The sequence below is a fragment of the Melospiza melodia genome, chromosome 3, assembly GCF_035770615.1.
Source record: "Melospiza melodia melodia isolate bMelMel2 chromosome 3, bMelMel2.pri, whole genome shotgun sequence".
Classification (NCBI taxonomy): Eukaryota; Metazoa; Chordata; class Aves; order Passeriformes; family Passerellidae; genus Melospiza; species Melospiza melodia.
Window position 1 is genome coordinate 102,231,516 of NC_086196.1, and position 6,978 is coordinate 102,238,493.

General features: G+C 47.8%; 1 long non-coding RNA gene across 2 annotated transcripts; it reads left to right on the forward strand.

Annotated features, from left to right (window-relative positions):
• Positions 1-66: 66 nt before the first annotated feature.
• Positions 67-3,332, forward strand: LOC134416801 (uncharacterized). 2 transcript variants are annotated; one of them, XR_010027402.1, is made up of 5 exons: positions 67-647; positions 1,354-1,406; positions 1,882-2,229; positions 2,378-2,513; positions 3,100-3,332. It is a non-coding gene; the product is annotated as an uncharacterized LOC134416801 (long non-coding RNA). The 2 variants fall into 2 exon arrangements; XR_010027401.1 differs by lacking the exon at positions 3,100-3,332 and having other exon boundaries at positions 2,378-2,647.
• Positions 3,333-6,978: the final 3,646 nt, after the last annotated feature.

The window sequence follows — 6,978 nt, forward strand, 5'->3', positions numbered from 1 at the left end:
GCACGGCCCCGCTGAAACGGAGCTCGGCGACGGCCTCCTCGCCCCACCGCGCCTGGCAGGCGGCTGTAGCCCGGCATGACTCGGCCGCCTCTTATCCTCCTGCCGCTGTCCGCCTGCGAGAGGGCTTGGCCTCGAGCCGCGGCACAGGAGGTTCAGGCTGGCCAGCAAGAGGAGTTTCTGCACAGACTGGGTGGTTCGACATTGGAATGCGCTGCCCGGGGAGGCGGTGCAGTCACCGTCCCTGGAGGTGGCACTCGGTGCCGCGGTCTGACTGACCCAGTGCGCGGTCATAGGTTGGACTCGGTGATCCAGAGGTCTTTCCCAACCCGACTGATTCTATTATTCTGTTAAGTATTCCTGATTTGTGGAGTGTACGTGAGTTAAAGCATCTCCACCCATCGCTTTCCACCCCGGGTTCATGGCCACATTCGGGTCCGGGGAGGTGCCGGGGCCCTGGGAAGCACGCAGGTGCCAGAGGCCAAGCCTCAGCTAGGCTGTGATTTCTCTCTTTGTCAGCTATTTTCCCTTTTTTTTCCTGCAGACACTTCCCGGCAGTGCTGGGGCTTCCCTGTCCACTGTGGTGACGCCAATTTTGGTACATACCACAGTGACCCTGCCTGCCGTAAATACCCCCCAGCTCCCTGCAGGTAAATCACCACCCTGGTTTTTACTTTCTCTTTTGTTTTTAAATCAGCTCTATATGGCCTTGCAACACATGCTTGTATATAAATCACGTGTAATGCATCACTGAATCCCTACACCCGCACAGAGTCAAATGCAGGCCAGTCAAACAGTCCGTGCCCTGTTGCCATGAGGAGAGGGCTGTGGGAATTGGCAGGGTGCTGCTGAATTCCATTCTCAAGAGATGGATGGGTGCAGCCTTGCCTGAGATGGGCAGGGCGGTTTTCATCTTCATCCCTCCTGGCTGAAGCTCCCTGTAAGTTCTCTGGGATAAACCAGGTAACCACTGGGATGAGCCAGTCCATTTGGGGTTGGGATGGCTCCCCTCTGCATCTGCCTGTTCTTTGGCTTTTAAGAAAACCAAAAATGCAAAGATCCTCTGAATTTTGCATCCCAATCCACTGGACCTGGGAGGTTCCCTTTTTTTTTGTACCACCAGACAGTACAGGGCTCACTGCCTGCTGCCTTCTTGACATCAGGGAAGATGCTCCTCTTTATGTCCTGGATTTACCAGGAAAAAAGTCCTGGATTCACTCCAGAACTTCAGCAAAATCCTGATCCTTTTCTCTAAACATTGATGGGAGTTATCTTAAATGCAAGATCAGCCCCACTTTTGTCCTTCCACTGTTAATGAAAATGCTTTAATTTAAACCTGCCTCTCTCTTCCTACAGCTCAGCTCTGCTATGATGTCACATGCAACACCTGCGAGCCAAACACAACCTAGGTAATCTCTGGATAGGACTGGCTCAACTTTTGTACAGCTGTTCTTTGAAAGGATAATTGCAGGCATGACTTTCAGGGTAATAAGCAGAGATAACTTTTTATCTGCCAGCAATAAAATGAATTCCAGTATCCTGTCTCACTGCAGTGGAACCAGGGGAAACTCCCTCCTTCACTGCATTTTATGGAAGGAAGGGAACAGGCAAGACTGAGCACCGGTTGTGTCAGTCAGTGTCACTGAGGAGGTAACCAGAACCAATCTGTCCAAAACCAGCAAAGTTTGGTGAAGCTCTTGAGCTGGATTAAACTCAGGAGGGGTTTATCTCACAGCACACAGGCAAGCTGCTCATGCAACACCAGCCAGGAATGCACAGAGCGCAGTGTCCTGGCAGCCCATCCACCTGCACCAACATCTTGGGTTAAGAGGACAAAGAGAGGTCTAAATGCCCCAAATGACAAAGAACCTTTTGCTCCCCCAGTGCCTGATGTCACCATCTCAGCCAGGGGCTCAGCATCTTCCAGGAACCCAGGGCTGCATCACAAAGGAACAGCGGGACAGAGGCACTGAACCCGAAGCATTGTCTGGATTTATGTCTCATAAATAAACTGCCTCGTAAATATGCCTTGTAAATAAAATAAATACAGTAGTAGTGATTTCTTTTGGTTTCATCAACTGAGAAGTTTACACCAGTGCAAGACGCTGCCAAAAGTACTGGTCTTGTCCCCCGCCTTACTCCAGCCCTTCTCCCCATCCCAGTCTTGGCTCAGCATCGGCAGTTTTTGGCTGGGAGAGTTGGCTTTTGGATGGGCTCATTCCTGGCTTGCAGGTGGGTGGTGACAAGGGGAGGTGGAAAAGCCCTTCTGAAGACCCAGCATCACCCTTTCATCTCACTCATTTATTTATTTCTTCCTTAGCTCTCCTTACTAAGTTTCCCACTGAGGACATTTATTTTCCCTCTCTCCTTTGTTTTTCAGCCACTTCATTTATTGCCAGTGAACTGACTTGTTTGAGCTGAGAAGGATCAACAGATAAAAGAAATCTGTGTATTTGTGGGGGAAAGACAGGGCAAATGCCAAGGAAATATGGCTGGGAGGCAGCTGGAAAGCCAAGGTGTGACAGGGAAGAATAGAAAAATCTTTGTTGTTGTTGTTCAAAAAATATAAATGGTAACACAGCTGCTTTATGGCCATTTCTTTCTAAATTATATATATTTAATAGTAATATATGCTATAAATAGAGATGTATGTAAAATATACAAATTACATAATACAAATACACGATACATAATATTGCAACATGTATATATGCAATAATAAATATATATGTAGTGATATGCATATAAGTAGTAATATGTAGATGTGATTTCCATATCTTATGTGCATTATACAGATATGATATATTTTTCTCTATTATATAAATATATATTTACAACTTTATCTACAATATAAATTCAGGAATTTATATTATATATGTATAATTCCAGGTGCATCCAGGCATCCAGCAAAGTAGACATGATACACACACAGATCCCCAAGGATGTGTGTGTGTGTATAATATATTTATTACTTAAAGGTTTATATATATTTTATCTATATACATTTATATTACGGATGTATGTATTTGCATAGTCTATAAAACCTGTGTAATATATATAATTATATGTTGTAATTTTTCTTTTCATTTTTTCTTTTTTCAGTCTGAGTTTTGGCGGCAAAGGGCAGTGAGTGACTGGCAGCAGAGCAGTAAAAGGCCGCCCCGGGCCCTTGGGTGGGACACACGGGGCACGGCCGCACCTGAGCCCTTCCTGCTCCTGTTTGTCCAGCGAGTGCTGGGATGTGCCCGACACATTCCCGGCTGCACCTGAGCCCTTCCTGCTCCTGTTTGTCCAGCGAGTGCTGGGATGTGCCCGACACATTCCCGGCTGCACCTGAGCCCTTCCTGCTCCTGTTTGTCCAGCGAGTGCAGCTGCTGCCCGACACATTCCTGCTGCTCCGGAGCTCTGTTTCCTGACCAACACCCATTTGCAGTATTTCCCAAGCAAGCGAGGCTCATCACCATTGCTCCCACTCCCTCTTCCCCTTCCAGTTATCCCTGCGGGCTGGGGAGCAGCCGAGTTCAGACAATCCATGCTCGGGCATTGGCCGGGCAGGACGTGAAGCACTGACGAGTTTAATAGCACCAAACAGATAAAAGGTTTCAAAGTGCATCATTAAAAAATATCCCTGTGGCACCGGTCTGTGATACCCCAGGACTTCAACATGAGGTGCAGAAACTGTGACTGCCTTCTGAAGTCCTTCCCAATTGTTTAAAAAATTATAAAAATCCACATTTCATTTCATTTTAGGTTAGTTTAGGAAACAGGGTTCTCCCTGCCCATGCTGTGCTCACACAGCCATTGTTCAACTCCACATGGTTCAATGCTGGAACAAAATAAAATATTAAATTAAATCAAAATAAGAGAATATTTTTAATTCTATGTCTTTGTCTCTTTTCCACGCTTAAAGCAAGGACACACAGCACACCTTTGGGGCAACAGCTGAAAGCCACTGAATCACAAAAGCCTGGTTGCACCTAAAAATCTCCTGTTAACAGCCTCAGCAGGGACTATCTACAGATTTTGGGTGCTCCCCCTTGGAGCAGCAGCACTCCTGAGTAGTAACTTATCCAAGAGGAGCAGAACAAGGGCAGGGTCTCCTGGTTTGGAGGGAGTTCGGTGGCGCTGGGAATGGCTGGAGCTGCTCAGGCCTCACAAGGGAATGGGGATTATATCACCCACAGACAGGCTGGACAAAAGGTCTGGAATAATACAGGATCTATTTTTACCTCCCTTCTTGCAGGAATTTTGTGGTGGCTGGCGCCTGGAGGGACGCAGGAACGCAAACTGCGCTGAGGGGCTGGGAGGGGGTTTGGGAACAACGCAGCCCCCTTTGCTCTGAGGTGCTGGGGGGAGACAGCCCGAGGGAAAGGCAGGGATCCTATAGGTCCTGTTCTGCCAGCTGCTTCTCTGCATGCTGGAAGTCTTCCTACTGGTTTTTCACAGAAAACAAAACCCTCCTGACAAGCCCTTATGACGAACGACAGATGAGTCTTGTCCTTATCGCCACCCGGTTGTCACCCCTTCACATTTGCCCCTGGACCTATTCCCACCGCTATAATTAACAGCAAATCAGGTGTCAGCTTGCTCTGTTGGACACAGCCGTGGAAATTCTTGGCACAGCGCTCTTCCTTTCGGGGCTGGAAGCCAAGTGCTGGAGACATGGGAGAAAAATGGCTCATTACGCCTGCAGCGGGGTGAGAGCCTTCCCCTTCCTCCTCTGCACACCCAGGGCTGGACACAGGACCTAGTTCAGACCCAGTGACCACGACTGGACTTGTGTGTGCCCACCCAGCAATCCTGGGCAGGGAGAGCATTGCCGTGCCAAGCCAGGCTCATCCACCTCCCAAGGTTTGCCCCTGTGGTCAGGCAGGTTCCCTGCAGGCAGGAGCAGGTGGTGCACCTTGGGATGCTGGTGCTGAGGGCCTGGCCCGGAGGTCTGCAAGGGATGGGGCTCAGCCACTGGGTGATAAGCCTCCCTCACTGCCCCGCCGAGGCTGGCTGGGCTTGGAGACATCAAAGCTTCCTAGCCCAGAGGGTTGGGGACTAACACTGCTGGTGGCTCCTCCTGGGGGTTTGGTGAAACATCTCAGTAGATTTTGGTGCCTGCCTGGCAGCTGGAGTCAAGGGAGAGAGATGGTTTCCAGGTCACTCCACTTGGCCAAGCGGAGCATGAAGAGGTGTTTGACCGGCCAGTAATCGGGTCTTAAATGTTGGACATGCAGAAAGAAAGGACATGCACTGGGGCATGGTGAACCTGGCTATGAGAAGCACCAAACAGGTGAGTTAAGAGCAAGGCTAAAGGAGTTACTGTAACTTTTCAGGTTTCTCTGCCAATAGACCATGGGGTTTTCCTAATGAGTCATAGATCTGCAAAAAAACAGAGGCCAGGAAGGAGCTCTGGAGCTGGGACCTCTGGAGGCCCCTCCTCCAACTCCTGCTGGATCAGATTGCTCAGGGCCAAGGTTTTCATATCCCAGGACAGATATTCCACAGTTTCTTTGGGCTCCATTGTTGGATCACTCTCACAGAAAACACATTTTTTCCTGGTATCCAACTGAAATTTCTCTTCTTCCAGCTTGTGCCCACAACCCCTTGTATAACCTCTGAGAAGAGTCTGGCTCCAACCCCTGTATCTGCTCTGGCATTTGCCTTTACTGAGCTTGGTGACGTTCCTGATGGACGCCTTCTAGGGCTGAAATTTCTGTTTATCCTCCCTGGACAGCTCATGTTCTTGATCATGTGAGAGAAATTTAAACTACTGACATATCCTAATACAAAGTTTCAGCTTATAAAAACAGGGAATATTTTCAAGCAGTTAAGAGACACATGCCAATAAATGCACTAGTTTATGCTTCACACCAGAAGATGCAGAGAATTTTAGTTTTTATTTTGGAGTTTAATAGTAAGTTTTAAAGCAAGATTAGTTCAAGGTAAAATTAGAATCTAGGTGAGAAGGGGAATATGTAATATTCTAATGGAACTGAACAGCAACAGAGGCTTAGGGTGAAAGAGAAGGGTTAATCCTTAGTTATAAGGGTTATAATGTAATTTATTCACAAATTAGAACAGCAAATTTATCCATACTAAAAATGTCTGTCTCCTATCCCCACATATCACAAAAAATAATTTGGCTGCATACTTACTTAACAACTACCTCTATATCTACTTTTCCGCCTGCAATTCTGTATTAACCATGTGCTATCAAATACAAAGAGAAAAAAACTAGAACAAAACCAAATCTAAGCTTCCTTCTAACTGCTGCTGAGTTTATTAACACACACACAGGAATCCCTGAGGCAAACAAGGAGCAGAAATTCACAGGAAAGACCTACTGGCATCATTCAATGCTCTGTTTGTTCAGCAGCCCTTCCCTCCCATGTGCTGGGATCATGCCCAGGCTCCTGCAGCAGCCCCAGCTTTGCAAAACTGCCTTCCCACCAATGTCCCCTCCAGAGAGATGACTTTTTTTTTTCCTATTCACCACATTTCTGAATATTTTTTCTTGAACAGTTACCCAACCAGTTGGTTTCTGAGGGAAAATTAAACCTGTGCTCACAAGCCCACGTGCAACTGCAGAACAGTTTGTCCCAGAGAGGGAATGGTGCTCTTCAGCCAACTCCTAGTCCTGCAACGCTGCAAAACCAAGCAGAGGACCAACCCCAGTGTGTCCACATGATCCTGTTTCTCCCCCTGAAATGCATAAAATAAATTAATTTCTGTTTTACTTCTTGCAATGGTTGTGCCCCTTACTGGCAGAGCCCCAGCCTCCTTCCCTGTCACACGCAGGGTTATATGCCCCACTGCTGGAGTAAGGAACAAAACATCACCTGTTTTCAAGCATGTAAAAACCTCTCAAGGCCACCAGATGTTTTCTGGGCCCATGGTTCATCTGGCAGAAGCCTATCCCATGGTGGTGGTGCTGCCAAGCACTCTGAGGGTGGAGCAGCCCCAAGGGCCAGTGCTGAGCTCCCAGTTTTC